The sequence below is a fragment of the Notechis scutatus genome, chromosome 2, assembly GCF_049901735.1.
Source record: "Notechis scutatus isolate UNSWTSFEM ecotype Mainland chromosome 2, rNotScu1.2, whole genome shotgun sequence".
Classification (NCBI taxonomy): Eukaryota; Metazoa; Chordata; class Lepidosauria; order Squamata; family Elapidae; genus Notechis; species Notechis scutatus.
In genome coordinates, this window is record NC_142010.1 from 12886944 (window position 1) to 12903864 (window position 16921).

The 16921-nt window shown below is 44.8% G+C and overlaps 1 pseudogene; it reads left to right on the top strand.

Moving 5' to 3' along the window:
- LOC113430988 (SLA class II histocompatibility antigen, DQ haplotype D beta chain-like) overlaps positions 1 to 5736 on the top strand; it is a 17138-nt pseudogene extending 11402 nt beyond the window's left edge.
- Positions 5737 to 16921: the final 11185 nt, after the last annotated feature.

The following is a 16921-nucleotide window of genomic DNA, read 5'->3' on the forward strand; positions in this document are numbered from 1 at the left end:
CCCTTCTCCTAGCCTCTGCCTTGCTGGCTTCCCTTCTCTGTTGTGTTCCTTTTTCTTTTGTTTACTATCATTATATTGATTTTGCACCTTATTTTTCTCTTTCTTGAGTGTTTTTTTAAATCTTAAGTCCTTCATTTTCCTTCCTTTCTTCCTTCCTTCTTTCTTAGTTAAATTTTGAAATTCATTAAAGATGGTTTCTTCTTCTTCTTCTTCTTCTTCTTCTTCTTCTTCTTCTTCTTCTTCTTCTTCTTCTTCTTCTTCTTCTTCTTCTTCTTCTTCTTCTTCTTCTTCTTCTTCTTCCTCCTCCTCCTCCTCCTCCTCCTCCTCCTCCTCCTCCTCCATCTGTTGTAGTGTTTGTTGATAGTTAACAAGCGCCATTTCTAAAAAAAAAGGAAGGCTTCTTTCACACCATCTTTGCCATCTGTTTTTGTTTGCTCATATTCTTTTCTCAGTTCCTCAGCAAAAAAAAGCCATTATAAATCTTTTCTTTTTTTTTCCCCCTCTTTCTTCTCGCACCAACCAAGATATTTCAAAAAAATAGAACAATCCCAAAGTCCTCAATCAATCCAAGCCAAGACAAAGTTCTCACTTTCTCTTCCTGGGGTAGTATCAATCAAAAAAAGAAAGTCCAAATCTGTATCTTAAAGCCTTATTGGAATTATATTTCAGTCTTCAAATCCTTAAGGCATCTCCTCCAACAAAATCTTAACATATGAATATATTTTTGTCCTCTCCCTTCCCACTTATCACATAAAAGCTAGTTTTTACCTGAAAAAGACAGGTTTCTCAATATCCACTTATTGATTCCGTAGGGAAGGAGAGTAAACTTTCCTTTCAGCACCTCAAAATTGCCGCTTATTTTCTCTTGTGGAAAGAATCATTCAAAAAGCCATAATTTCCAGGAATTGTGTTAAATGTGTCTTAGAGTCCTGGGTCAACCAAAAAAACTTTCACTCTCAAAGGCTTTCTCCTCTTCCTCCTGCGCATTCTTACCCAGCTGCCGGCTTCTTTGTGGCGGCCATTAAAGACCGCCGCTGCACTGCTTGGGAAAAGGGGTTCTGCCAGCCGGGGAGGGGTCTGCAACACCCCAAACCCCTCTCCGGATCCCCCTATCTTCAGCTACCCCTGCAGGGTAGCCTTAGCTCGAACCCGTCCGGATCGGAGCACCAAAACGACTAGCGCAGCAGGGATCGTGCAGTGTTGCGAATCCCTGCCGCTCGCGAAGCCGACAAACCGGAAGTCTCATCCATCTGTTGACTTTTATTGTCAGGCTTACTAATCTATTTCTTTACCATGTCTTTTTATCTAACCATTGATAAAACAAATCCCACATCATATAAAATGGTTTATCCTCTTGTTCTCTAATTCCAAATGTCAATTTACTCATTTCAGCACAGTCCATGATTTTCTTAATAATTTCCTCCTGCATAGGTATTTTTTCATTTTTCCAATTCTTAGCAAATACAATTCTAGCCGCTGTTAAAACATTGACAATCAAATATTTCAATTCTTTACAATATATTTCCGGTATAATTCCCAATAAAAATATCTCAGGTTTAAAGTCTATGTGCTGTTTTGTCATTTTTTCCAACCATGTGTGGATTGTACTTCAATATCTTTTTCCATCCGAGCATGTCCACCACATGTGGTAATATGAACCAGGTATCTGATGACATTTCCAACATGTATCCGATTTATTCTTGAACATCCTCGCAATTCTCATCCGGCTAAGTGCCACCTGTAAAACATCTTATATACATTTTCTTTATGTGCAGTTGACACTGTCATTTTATAATTTTGAGACCACAATTTTTGGCATTGATCTAAGTCAATCCCATATCCGAATTTTTCCCCACGCAATCATTGTTTCTTTTTACTTGTTCTTCCTCTAATTTAAACTCTCGCAAATGTCCATAAAGTTTTTGATTACTTTTTCATCAGTACCTGTCAAAATTTTATCTAAATCAATCAACTTATCATAGATACCTTCTGTTTTAACATCTTTATCAAATCTAGATTGTATTTGCAAATATGAAAACCAATTCATTTTTACACCTTGTTCTTCCAACGCTTGCATAGATTTCAGTTCACCCTTTTCATTCAATATCTCACCATATCTAACAATTTGTTCCTTTTTATATATTATTGGATAAGAAAAAGCTTCAATAGTAGATAACCATCGTGGAACTTTTAAATAATATTGCTTTTTTATCTTCTCCCAGTTTAGAAACAATGCTTCTTGAATATAATCTCTTCTAAAATACCCCTGCATTTTAGTTCCCTTATACCAGAGGAAGGCATGCCATCCTAAGAGCAAGTCATGTCCTTCTAAATTCAAAAGTCTAGTATTCCTTAGTGTTATCCACTCCTTTACTCACATCAGACTCGTCGCTTTGGTGGTATAATTCCCAATTGGGCAAAGCAAATCCTCCTCTTATTCTTGTATCTTGTAGCAATTTAAGTTTTATTCTGTACTGTATTTTAGCACTATTTTGTTTAAATCTTCAAAAAATTCTTTCCCTAATCTGATTGGAATTGTCTGGAATAAGTGTAAGATTTTAGGCTATACATTCATCTTAATTGTAGATATTCTCCCAATCCGTGATAATTGTAAATTTTCCCATTTTATCAAGTCTGTCGCAATCTACTGTTTAAGTTTGATATAATTGTCCTCCTTAAGTGAGCTACATCTTGGTGTTATATGTATCCCTAAATACTTAACCTTGTTTGTGACCTGGATTCCCAAAACTTTCAATTCTTTCTTTCGTCTTGCTAAAATGTTCTTTGCTAAAATCTTTGTTTTATCTTTATTTATTTTCAAACCTGCTACTTTCCCATACTCTTCTATCTTGTCTATCAGTTTAGGTGCTGACTCCAATGGATCCTCTAATATAAATACCAGGTCTTTTTTCCACTTCTAACTATTGTCTCTAAATCTTTCTTTTATATTAATTCGTTGTTTCTTTGTTTGTTTATCGTTTTCTATCATCCTTTGGCTTTTTCCCTTAATCCTTCGTCCATTTACCATCATTTTCTGATATTTTCTCTCCCATTTCTCAAAGTTTCCCCACTCCCTCTTAGATCTCCACTGTGTATCTCCGTAACCATTTCATTTATCAGCATTCCAGTCTCAATATCCCCCCTCTTATTTATTATATCCATCATTAATGTCTCATATTTAGCTTCTTTTTTCTTCTTGTGTTATTTGTTGTTCCTTTTCATCCATTTCACTTTCACTTTCTTCTAACTCCTCCCCCATCTTTGTCCCTTCTTCTTCTTCTTCTTCTTCTTCTTCTTCTTCTTCTTCTTCTTCTTCTTCTTCTTCTTCTTCTTCTTCTTCTTCTTCTTCTTCTTCTTCTTCTTCTTCTTCTTCTTCTTCTTCTTCTTCTTCTTCTTCTTCTTCTTCTTCTTCTTCTTCTTCTTCTTCTTCTTCTTCTTCTTCTTCTTCTTCTATTATTTCTATTTCTATTTCCGGTTTTTTCCTCCATATTCTGTATGTTCACTTCCCAGTTCTGGAGATTCTCCTGGACTCCCGAAGAGCAGGTGGCAGTCAAGGATAGTAGAGGGTCTGTAAGTCTTTGGGTTAGTTGGTCACTTTGGCAAATAAATTTAATAAATAACTAGATGTACTAAACAAACAAACAAACAAACTTGGTATTACACCTGATTAAAAGTGTGGTTCCATTTTCCATGAGATCCCAAGAATCCTCCGAATCCTGCTGTGTCTGTCCTCTGCGTTATTTCTTTCCATCTCCACCATGTCTGGCACAAGGCTCCTTCCACCTCTGGGTGTTTCTAGCATTTATCCCTGTCCGATTTGCCTATTTGGGGAATTCTTCCTTTTTGGAGACTGCAACTGATCCCAATCAGAAAGGATTTCAATTTTTTCCCTCTTTCAGGATCCCCTTTAATATCTTGCTGCAACTTACTTTGGAAAATGACTCAAAACACAGAATATTTTCAGGAGTGGAAGGGGATCCTGGCCTGAAATAACCAACTTGGTCTCCTGTTCTGGTCCCTCCTGTGCCTCTCATGTGCCTCCTTCTCTTGCTTCCCTCCAGCCAAGCCCACTGTCACCATCTCCCCCACCAAGATGGATCCTGCTTCCCCAACACCATCCTCCTCTGCACCGCCAGGGGCTTTTCACCCCCTGGAGATCGAGATCCAGTGGCTGAAGAATGGGAAGCTGGAGGAGGAGGGCGTGGCCTTCGGGGAGGAGCTCCAGAACGGAGACTGGACCTACCAACTCCAGGTGATGCTGGAGACCCAGCCCCAGCGGGGGACGTCTACACTTGCCAGGTGGGGCATGTCAGCCTGGAGGCCCCCATCACCGTCCAGTGGGGTAAGACCCTCCCCTCCCTCCCCTCCTGCCCTGAGGAGGGGGAGAGAACCTCCCTGTGGGGGGAGCCGGAATGGACCCTCCTGGGGGACGGTGGGCCTGATCCTCCTGCTCAGGTGAGGCTCCTTCTCCTTCCCCAGAGCCCCGTTCCTCCAGCTCTGCCAGGAGCAAACTCTGGACAGGGATCATGGGGGCCGTGATTGGAGCGGCCTTCCTGGCTGTGGGGCTCTTCTCCTACCTGAAAAGCAAGAAAGGTGAGTCTGTTCTTGTTATTTGTTGTTCCTTTTCATCCATTTCACTTTCACTTTCTTCTAACTCCTCCCCCATCTTTGTCCCTCCTCCTCCTCCTCCTCCTCCTCCTCCTCCTCCTCCTCCTCCTTCTTCGTCTTCGTCTTCGTCTTCGTCTTCTATTATCTTCTCCTACCTGAAAAGCAAGAAAGGTGAGTCTGGGGGGCTGGAGGAGAGGTTGTGGGGAGGGGACCATCTAGGGGAGGACTCTCATCGAGCTCAGCAGGTGGCCAAAAGGGTCTCCTTGAGGAATAGTTTTGGGAACTTCTGTTCCTCAAGGGGGCTATAAAGGAAGATCGTCCAACCTATTATGGGCTATCAGTGCAGAGGGGGTCAGTCGGCCAGCCCCGTTGATGCCTCCCCCAAAGGCAGAAATGTCACCCAGCACTTGCCAAGCGAGTTCGGCACCTGTTCTGACCCAAGCCTTGTTAAACAAACACAAAGTATGTATAAAAGCAAACCTCTTTTAATGCGGCGCTGTGAATTCTGTGCATTCACAGCCAAGAGTCTTTCAAAACTCATTGTCCCAGATTCAAGGTTGCAAAAGGCTGCCAAGAACAAAAGACTAATTGCAGATAAATATCCCAAGCCAGAAGTTTCTAAAAAACAAACTGGAGGACGAGGACTCTGAGTATAAAGAACTTCTTTGCTTGCTGCAAAGAAGCCAACCTTGAAGGGTGGCTTTTATCCCTTACGGGAGAGGCCATCATCACCTTCCAACCTTACTCCCGAGTTGGCCTTGCTGCTTTAGCTGCTCTTTCCTTTGAGCAGCCCTGTGTCCATGTGCACTGGGCACAGGCTCCTCGGGGTCCTCTGCGTCACTGCTGCCAGCCTCTACAATCTCCGAAGGGAGCACCCCACTCTCCGATAGTCCTGGCCCCATCCCTGCAGCACACGTAGGCCCTTCGTCCGAGGCCTCGCTCTCTGAGGCCCCGGCCATCCGCACCGGCTGCCAGCGAACCACAACAGCACCCTTCCCATGCTTGGTCTGCCTTGTTCAGCATCTGCAGCCCTTGCAGGGACCTCTAAGTGGAATGGCGGTCCGGTTGGTCGGTGAAAAGACCTCAACCCTGCTTGCTAAAAACTGGAACTCAGCCAGAATTGATTGAAACCCAGAGAGCTAAACTACAAACATGGCAGTTTTCTTAGTTTTTTTTAAAAAATAATTGCTTATTTATTTATCTTTTTATCGTCTGTAACCTGCCTACCCTATCAGGGAGACAGCATGTCAATTTAATAAAACTAATAAATAGTGGTAGTTGACTTACGACCATAACCGAGGGCAAAATTCCTGTTGCTAAGCGAGATGAGTGAATTTCAGCCCATTTTTACACCTTTCCTTGCCACGTCCCCCAAGTGAATCACTGCAGTTGTTGAGTGAGTAACCCAGTTGTTAAGTTGAGTCTGGCTCCACCCTTGAATTTTGCTTGTTGGGAGATCGGAAAAGGGGATCCCATAAATTCGGGACACTGTGACTGTCATAAAGACGAGTCACTTGCCAAACATCTGAACTTTGACCAGGTGACCACGGGGAGGCTGTAACCGTCGTTAAGTGTGAAAACCTCCAAGCCCTGCCCCTGCCCCTCCCCGCTCAGCAGGATGCTCTTGTAGAGGGTGCCGTTCTGCAGGGTCATGCTGACCCGGATGATGCAGGAGTCCGAGGGGGAGGCGCCCCATTTGTTGGGGGCCTGGGGGTAGATGGAGCCGCAGGAGGCCAAACGCTGGTGGCCCTTGAAGAAGCCACCCCCCCATGGCGGGGAGAGGGGCCAGGCCATGTCTACGGGGGAGACATGTCCAGGGCTGAGACGTAGGGCCCCTTGAACTGGGGGAGACGGGAAGGGAAGTGAGGCAGCGGGGACCGGTGCTGGGTTCAGGGAAAGGGCCCTGGGGGGTCACTGGGGATGCTTGCCTGGGGCCCTCATGCTTAAAAAAGAATTCCCTGGTCCCTCCGTGCTGGGGACCTCCTTCCTCCTTTTTCATCCTCCTCTTCTTTCCTTGCCCTTCCTTTCTTCGCCGCCTTCCTCTTTCTTCTCCTTCCAACTTCCTTTCTCCTCCTCCTCCTCTTTTCTTCCTATTTCCTCCTCCACCTCTTCTCTTTCCCCTCCTACCCCTCCTTTTCCCTTCCTCCTCCTTCCTTCCCAACATCTCCTCCTTCCTGACAATGGTGATGAATTAGGAGAGTTGGCTACCTGTCAGGATTTCGACAATTAACCCCATTTAAATCATGAGTCTCTAGCCAAACTCCAAAATGATTTATTTGGAGTTAAAAGATGTGGCACTGCCTGGGTGTAGCTGACTCTGAGACACATCATTGATATCCACCCTTGACCCTGATTTTCCCACACCCCCTGGGTGTATCGTAATTCATATTCTCCAACGGGATACATCCATAGCCAAGAGTCATCAATCATACTCTGCAGTTAGAAGTTTGCATGGCAGAAACTTTGGTCACCTAGAAACTATCTTGGAAAAGATTTATGGAATGCAAGCTGCCCACTGCTTCTCCCTCCATTTCTGTTGGCAACTCTAAAAGACCACAGAAATATTTTATGAGTTGACACTTATTTTGTTCTTTCACAAAGTGGCTAAATTAGTAGGCCAGTGAAATACTGTGGACATAATAGACTTAGATTTCAGCAAGGCGTTTCACAAAGTAGACCACAATCTACTTTTAGGTAAGCTAGAAAAAGTGGGATAGACAGCATCACCACCAGATGGATTCGCAACTAGCTGACAAAGTGTACTCAACAAGTAGTCTTAATGGTACTATGCCTACATAGAGGGAAGTAAGCAGTAAGCAGTGGGGTTCCAGAAGGTTCTGTCTTGGGCCCAGGACTCTTCAATATCTTCATTAACGAATTAGATGAGTGAATAGAAGGGGAACTTACCAAATTTGCAGATGATACTAAGCTGGCAGGAATAGCTAACACCCAAGAAGATAGGCTCAGGATCCAGATGGATCTTGTCAGACTAGAACACTGGGCCCTATCTAACAAAATGAAATTCAGTGTAGAGAAAAGGAAAGTCCTACACTTAGGCAAGAAAAACAAACTGTGCAGGTACAGACTAACTCAGTGCCAATAACTGTGAGAGGATCTGGGAGTCCTAGTGGATAATCCCTGAAATATGAGCCAGCCGTGAGCTGCAGCACCCAAAAAAGCCAACTCAATCCTAGGCTGCATCAACAGGGGGATAGAATCAAGATCACGTGAAGTGTTAGTACCACTTTACAAAGCCTTAGTACGGCCACACTTGGAATACCGCATCCAGTTTTGGTCTCCACAATATAAAAAAAGATGTTGAGACTCTAGAAAGAGTGCAGAGAAGAGCAACCAAGAGGATTAGGGGGCTGGAGGATAACATATGCAAATAACTTTTGCTAGAATTGGGTCTATCTAGTCCAGTGAAGAGAAGAATTGGGTGTGGCCTGAGAGCAGCCTTCCAATATTTGAGGGGCTGCCCCAAAGAAGAGCGGGGCCCACCTGTTCTCCAAAGCACCAGAAGGCAGGACGAGAACCGATCGATGGGAACTGAACAAGGAGAGAGTCAACCTGGAATCTCTTCACAGTGAGAGCCATGAACCAGCGGAAGAGAAGTTGCCTCCAGAGGTTGTGGCTGCTCCATCACTGGAGGCTTCCAAAAGGAGACAGGAGAAACATTTGGGGAGAATGGGAAAGGGGTCTCCTGCCCGAGCAGGGGGTTGGACTAGAAGACCTCTGAGGTCCCCTCCAACTCTGTAATTCTGCCTTGTGTGTGACATTGTTGTCCTTGAAACTTCGCTTCTGTCTCTGCTTCCAACTGTCTCCTCCAATGGGTGAAAGCGAGAGAGACCCTGCCTGGAGACTGATGATGCTGCATCACGGGGAATTCTGATTGGTTCTTCTGCTTCTGACTCCTCTCCACTGACTTTGGGCGAAGGAAGCTCTTTTTTAACCCTTTCCCCTCCACTCCGCTGAAGATGCTCCCCAGCTGGGACCGAAACCCCCGGAAATCGACCCAAGGAACCTTCGCCCTCCAGACTCTTCACCTCCCACCCAGTCCAGACCCACCAATTCCGCCTCTGGGGTGGGAAACATTTTAGGTCTCCCCATTCCTGGTTGGGGGGGGGCGCTTGTGGGGCAGCACCCATGGGCACTTTTTTCTTGTTTTCCTTTTTTTTTTTCAAACACTTACAAGATAACAGGTATAAGAATAAACATAGTTATGAATACATGAAGTGGATACATAGAAGAAAAATAAAAAGGAACAATAGGACAAGGACGGTGGGCACGTTGGTGCGCTTATGCACGCCCCCTACAGACCTCTTAGGAAAGGGGTGAGGTCAATAAGAGACAGTCTAAGGTTAAAGTTTTTGGGGTTTGGGGAAGGAACTACAGAGTCAGGTAGAGGATTCCAGACATTGACCACTCTGTTGCTAAGTCGTATTTCCTGCAATCGAGTTTGGTGCAGTTAACCTTGAGTTTGTATCTATTGTTTGCTCTTGTGTTGTTATGGTTGAAGCTGAAGTATTCATTGACAGGTAGGACATTGCAATGTATGATTTTATATACTATACTTAGATTGGACCGAAGGCGGCGTAGTTCTAGTTTGTCTAGGTCTAAAATTTCAAGTCTGGTGGCATAAGGTATTCTGCAACGAGTTGAGGAGTGGAGAACTCTTCTTGTGAAATATTTCTGGACTTTCTCAACTGTGTTAATATCAGATACGTAATGTGGCTCTGCTGGGCTCCTCCAGCTGTTGACGGGGGCGGTGCTGTTGGGGATCCCTGAAAGCGAAGGGGGGAAGGAGGCGCCTAGGAAGGAGGGGCTGGGAGGGACCCACGGATGCTGGAGGGGGCAGGGGGGAAAGGAAGGGGCTGGGACCCCCAGGAGAGACTTTGGGAAAGGGGTGGAGGGCAAGAGAGGCTTCAAGGCCCCAATCACTTTGAGGATGGAGCCGTGGGGGGATATTATGAGCCACCCAAACAAATGGAGGAAGTAGATGGTTTTCTTCTCAATTAGCTAAAGGACCCCACAATAGTCATAGGGGGCTTTGACTTCCCTGACCTCATCTGGGAGACAAGATCTGCCCCTGGTGGAAGATGCAACAGGTTCCCGGCAAACCTAGCAGACAAGAGGCTGACTTGAAAGCAAGCAGCCCTCCCTAATTTCCATCCAGATGTGGGCTTTGCCACCAGGGAGGAGACCCCGGACATCGCCTTCTCTAACACCCAGGAAGCATTTAAGGCTGCCCCTCAGCTCATTCTGGCTCCTCGTCTCCCTGGGATGCTTATGTCAGATATTGTGAATTAGAGAAGCAAATGGGTGGAAACTAACCAAGGAGAGAAGCAACCAAGAACTAAGGAGAAATTTCCTGACAGTGAGAACAATTAATCAGTGGAACAATTTGTCTCCAGAAAGTGTGAATGCTCCAACACTGGAAGTTTTAAAAAAGATGTTGGACAATCATTTGTCTGAAGTGGTGTAGGGTTTCCTGTCTAGGCAGGGGGTTGGACTAGAAGACCTCCAAGGTCTTCAATAAAAAAATATCTTAAAAAGAAGGAATATTAGGCAAAGAGTCACTTTTGTCACTGCCATTGTAACTTTAAAAGGTCACTAAATGAAGGACTAATTTCTTCAATCTGCTTTAACCGATTGGAGAAAAGACTAGAGAACTATCATCAGGTTGTCGGAAACCTTCAGCCACTTCCGGTGGGTCAGAGGACCTTGTGGCTGCCCCATTTGGAGACTCAGCCATGGGGCGGAGGAGGACAATCCCTGAGATGCCCTGGGGAAGAATCCAGGTTTGTTGCCTGCTGGATCCTGGCCAGTTCCTCAGTTTCGCTTCGGAGGAGCCCAACGCTTCAGGCTGGGGAAGCGGAACCCAAGCGCCTCTGCAGCTGATGGGGGTTGGAGAAAAGCTCTCTCTCTCTCTCTCTCTCTCTCTCTCTCTCTCTGTGTGTGTGTGTGTGTGTGTGCAGGAAGAACTCAGAGGAAATCACAATTTTGAGGGGGAGGGGAAACACGAAAAGAGCCTTAGAAGTTCTGCTTTGACCAGAAGAGCCATGAATCAGACTCCCACCAGAGGCTGCCTGGATCTGGGGCACCTGTTGAATATTTATGTATTTATTTATTTATTTTTGTCATTTGCTTACAAGATAATAGGTATAAGTAAAAACATAGTTATGAATACATGGATACATATAAGAAAAATAAAACAAAAGAAACAATAGGACAGGGATGGTAGGCAGGTTGGTGCGCTTATGCACGCCCCCTATAGACTTCTTAGGAAAGGGGTGAGGTCTATTGTAGACAGTGTAAGGCTAAAGCTTTTGGGGTTTGGGGAAGGAACTACAGAGTCAGGTAGAGGATTCCAGACATTGACCACTCTGTTGCTGAAGTCGTATTTCCTGCAATCAAGTTTGGTGCAGTTAACCTTGAGTTTGTATCTATTGTTTGCTCTTGTGTTGTTATGGTTGAAGCTGTTCATTGACAGGTAGGACATTGCAATGTATGATTTTATGTACTATACTTAGATTGGACCGAAGGCGGCGTAGTTCTAGGTTTTCTAGGTCTAGAATTTCGAGTGTGGTGGCATAAGGTATTCTTTTCTTTTGCCCCCGCTGCCGGTCGCCTCCCCCCTCCCCACTTGGCTTTCACCGGGGCAACATGTGGAGAGGCTCCTGTTGGCTCCAGCCAGATCAGCGGCTGCTTCTCTCACCTGTTGCTCCAAGTCCCCCTCACTTCGGGAAATGACTCCTGGGCAGCAGAGAGAAACAGGATTCAACTGGGCTGCTTCTCTGCTTCCCAGGAGCTGTTTCCCCTCTGCTTTCTGCACTGTGCACCCCTTTCTCTGCCCCACTGCTGACCAATCTATGGCTTTGCTGTGCTCTTTGCAGCACTTCCGTTGCTCACCTTTCTCTCCCGTTGCTCTCCTCCCCACTCCCCCTGCTTCCCTTTTGACTTTTGCTGCCGCCAAAGCCAACTCCCCACCGCGGCGCAGTTCCGGATGCGCTGCCTCCGTGCTTGCCTTTCCGGCGAGAGCCTCAATGGGAGCCCTCTGTGTGATACCTGGCCATTCTTTTTCTCGAGTTTATTTTGCAAACTCTGTAGACAACAATAGCACGATAAATCATCCCTTGTGGTCCCTGGAGTTCTTCAATGAAATACAAGGTATCTAAATAATTGGCCAAGAATTTATAATCCTGTCTTATGACCCTCACTTTCCTTGGGATTTGTTTTAGGATCGTAATCTCTTTACCTCTATATGTTATTGTTTCTTCTCTGGACCTTTTAAGAATTAGGTCTCTCACACACCTCCTTGTGAAACGAATATGAATTTCTCTTGGGCAGTTATGGCGTCTAGCATAACTTGTGCTGACCCTATACACCTCGTCAAATTCTTTGATTAGATCATCTTTTTCTTTCCCTAACCATTCAGCCAATAGTTCTGCCATTAATTGTTCTAGTTCTTCATTTTTCGCTTCTACCACATTTTGAAACCTTAAATATGCCGCTGCTTTATCCATTTCGAGGTGGACGAGGGAGTCTTCGGTTTCTCTAGTTACATTTCTAAATTCCTCCTCTATCCTTTCAAAGTTTGTCTCCATCCGTTCTGTCCTACTCTCTATTTCTCTTATCTTAACTTCGTTTTTCTCCATAGCCTGTTGCAAGGACCCTATCTTATCCTCCACCTTAAGTAAATCTGCTTTCATTTCCACTTTAAGCTTTCCCATCTCATCTTTAATTCGCTAATATCCGCTCTGGTTTCTATGTGATTCTTAATCATTATTTCTTGCATCTTGGATATTGCTTCTTGCAAGGATAGTAGGGTAGCTTGTATATTAACGTTAGAGACATTGGACTGTTTTTCCCTATTAGAGATTCTTCAATGGTTTTTGGATTGTTGGTGAAGCAGAAGTTAAAGTAGTTGTTAGGGTCGGGGTGGTCTTCTTTCCGGATTTCAAAGCCATAGTTGTCGTGGAGGTCATCTCTCTTAATATTTGTTTTTGTTGTTGCACTATATTGGATATATTGTCCCAGATCACCATTCAGTGTTTAACCCAAAATAAAAATTCTATTCTAATACTTCAATCAAATATATAGATAGGCAGTCTGTACACCTATATTATAAAATGTTATCTAATAATATAATAATCTTTATAATTAATTTATATACTGAATATCAATATTAATCATCAATAATACATCAAATCCAACCCAGTTACTTCTTTAAGAATTGATCTTAAGTATTCTAAATAATCTAAATCAACACTATTTTTCACTCTTTGTTGTTACTATTTAAGACAATCAAATCAATTGTCACTGAAATCTATAAGGACAATATACCTTTTTTTTTTTCCTCCTTTTGAGTAGGTAAATTTATCAGGCTTTTAAGGGGTTAAGATAGGAAGGAGAAAGACTGAAACAATGGGGGAAGAGAAGAGGGAAAAGTTTACCTTGATTTGAGGCAGTCAATAAGCAAGGGGCTAGAGGTTCAAATTGTAAAAATAGTGCCCAAATGGTAATATTAAAGTATTACCAAATAGAAATTCCAACAAATAAAGAAATGTGATAAGAGAAAAAATATAAAATAAACTCTATAGTCAGTCTTCAAGCTAAAGGTTTAAGTTTGAGTTTCTTCCCAGCACTCCGGGGAGCGAATGGTATAATGTGCTGATTAATCGCAATAAGAAGTCAATCCTTCCCAGCCTTCTGTTGTTCTCTTCTTCCTTCTTCCTCTTCCTTCTTTCCCCTTCCCAGTTTTGAGTTCAATGTGCAAATCTCCTTCACCTATTATTCCCTCCAAAATCCAATAGTCATCTCTTCTTGGTCACTTAACAATCTGTCCTCCCAGCTGTATTAAATAAAGCCAATAATCCTATTGAACTCAATTCAGAAAATTAATAAGTCACTTTCAGTGCCGCAATTTTTCCTCCTCTGTCACCTCCTTCCTCTCAAATATTGTCAAAAAGTTAATCCCAAATGCCAAATCACTCACAAATTCAAGTCTCCAATCTCCTGGTTTCTGATGTTCTTCCTCTCTCCCCAGGAGTTTCCTTTCAAAAGCTGTAATCCACACTTTTGTTCTAACGAGCCTTTCTGCTCGTGATTGTCACACTTCCGCTTTTCAAGCTGCTTTTCTGGCCGCTTTTCTCTCCTGCTTCCACAAAGTGCTACTCACAACCAGGAAGATAAATCTCTCACCCCACTGTCATTCTTCAATCTTCGATCTTCAGTATTGTATTAAGCTCTTTCAACACCTTTTCCTGCTCCGATCTTGCAGGCTGTCACTATCTTGCTTAGTCACCTCAGTGGCAGACCGGACTTTGGAGCCGCCATAAACTGGCAGCTAGCTCTTCCACGCTGGGCTCAGGAGCTCTTCTCTTCGTTACCAGGGGGTTGCCTACCCCCACCCTGTAACTCGAGATTCTCCTATACTGACACGAACCTCTCCGGGGTTTGTGTATCCCCTGGGGATCGCTCCAGACGCTAGAGAAGGTAATAGAAAACCACAGCAGTCTTCTCCACCTCTGCACGTCCCTGTCCTGCCACCGGAACCACAACAGCACCCTTCCCATGCTTGGTCTGCCTTGTTCAGCATCTGCAGCCCTTGCAGGGACCTCTAAGTGGAATGGCGGTCCGGTTGGTCGGTGAAAAGACCTCAACCCTGCTTGCTAAAAACTGGAACTCAGCCAGGATTGATTGAAAGCCAGAGAGCTAAACTACAAACATGGCGGTTTGCTTAGTTTTTTTAAAAAAAATAATTGGTTATTTATTTATCTTTTTATCGTCTGTAACCTGCCTACCCTATCAGGTAGACGGATGGCATGTCAATTTAATAAAACTAATAAATACTGGTAGTCTTTGACTTACGACCATAACCGAAGCCAAAATTCCTGTTGCTAAGCGAGATGAGTGAATTTCGGCCCATTTTTACACCTTTCCTTGCCACGTCCCCCAAGTGAATCACTGCAGTTGTTGAGTGAGTAACCTGGTTGTTAAGTTGAGTCTGGCTCCACCGTTGACTTTTGCTTGTCGGGAGACTTCAAAAAAGGATCCCATAAATTCGGGACACTGTGACTGTCATAAAGATGAGTCACTTGCCAAACATCTGAATTTTGACCAGGTGACCAAGGGGAGGCTGTAGCCGTCGTTAAGTGTGAAAACCCCCAAGCCCTCCCCCTCCCCGCTCACCAGGATGCTCTTGTAGAGAGTGCCATTCTGCAGGGCCATGCTGATCCGGATGATGCAGCAGTCCGAGGGGGAGGCGCCCCCTTTGTTGGGGGCCTCGGGGTAGACGGAGCCGCAGGAGGCCGAACGCCGGTGGCCCTTGATGAAGCCGCACCCCATGGCGGAGAGAGGGGTCAGGCCATCTCCGGGGAAGGAGAGGGAGACATGTCCAGGGCCGAGACAGAGGGCCACTTGCCCTGCGGGAGACGGGAAGGGAAGTGAGGCAGCGGGGACCGGTGCTGGGTTCAGGGAAAGGGCCCCGGGGAGTCACCAGGGAGGCTGGCCTGGGGCCCTCATGCTTAAAAAAGGATTCCCTTCTCCCTCCGTTCTGGGGACCTCCTTCCTCCTTCTTTTTCATCATCCTCTTCCTTCCTTGCCCTTCCTTTCTTCGGCTCCTTCCTCTTCCTCTTTCTTCTCCTTCCTCCTCCTCCTCCTCCCCTTTTCTTCCTATTTCCTCCTCCACCTCTTCTCTTTCCCCTCCTACCCCTCCTTTCCCCTTCCTCCTCCTTCCTCCTTGGTTCTCCTCCTCTTCTCTTCTTCCTCCTCTCTGCTATTTTCTCCTCTACCTCTTTTCTTCCCCCTTCCTCTTCCTTCCTTCTTCTTCCTCCTCCGCCTTCTTTTCTTCTCTTCCTCCTCTTTTCTTCCTATTTCCTCCTCCACCTATTCTCTTTCCCCTGCTACCCCCCCTTTTCCCTTCCTCCTCCTTCCTTCCCAACATCTCCTCCTTCCTGACAATGGTGATGAATTAGGAGAGTTGGCTACCTGTCAGGATTGCGACAATTAACCCCATTTAAATCATGAGTCTCTAGCCAAACTCCAAAATGATTTATTGGGAGTTAAAAGATGTGGCACTGCCTGGGTGTAGCTGACTCTGAGACACATCATTGATATCCACCCTTGACCCTGATTTTCCCACACCCCCTGGGTGTATCGTAATTCATATTCTCCAACGGGATACATCCATAGCCAAGAGTCATCAATCATACTCTGCGGTTAGAAGTTTGAGTGGCAGAAACTTTGGTCACCTAGAAACTATCTTTGAAAACATTTATGGAATGCAAGCTGCCCACTGCTTCTCCCTCCCTTTCTGTTGGCAACTCTAAAAGACCACAGAAATATTTTATGAGTTGACACTTATTTTGTTCTTTCACAAAGTGGCTAAATTAGTATGCCAGTGAAATACTGTGGACATAATAGACTTAGATTTCAGCAAGGCATTTGACAAAGTAGACCACAATCTACTTTTTGGTAAGCTAGAAAAAAGTGGGATAGACAGCATCACCACCAGATGGATTCGCAACTAGCTGACAAAGCGTACTCAACAAGTAGTCTTAATGGTACTATGCCTACATAGAGGGAAGTAAGCAGTAAGCAGTGGGGTGCCACAAGGTTCTGTCTTGGGCCCAGGACTCTTCAATATCTTCATTAACGACTTAGATGAGGGAATAGAAGGGGAACTTACCAAATTTGCAGATGATACTAAGCTGGCAGGAATAGCTAACACCCAAGAAGATAGGCTCAGGATCCAGATGGATCTTGACAGACTAGAACACTGGGCCGTATCTAACAAAATGAAATTCAGTGTAGAGAAAAGGAAAGTCCTACACTTAGGCAAGAAAAACTAACTGTGCAGGTACAGACTAGCTCAGTGCCAATAACTGTGAGAGGATCTGGGAGTCCTAGTGGATAATCCCTGAAATATGAGCCAGCCGTGAGCTGCAGCAGCCAAAAAAGCCAACTCAATCCTAGGCTGCATCAACAGGGGGATAGAATCAAGATCACGTGAAGTGTTAGTACCACTTTACAAAGCCTTAGTACGGCCACACTTGGAATACTGCATCCAGTTTTGGTCTCCACAATATAAAAAAAGATGTTGAGACTCTAGAAAGAGTGCAGAGAAGAGCAACCAAGAGGATTAGGGGGCTGGAGGATAACACATGCAAATAACTTTTGCTAGAATTGGGTATATCTAGTCTAGTGAAGAGAAGAATTGGGTGTGGCCTGAGAGCAGCCTTCCAATATTTGAGGGGCTGCCCCAAAGAAGAGGGGGGCCCACCTGTTCTCCAAAGCACCAGAAGGCAGG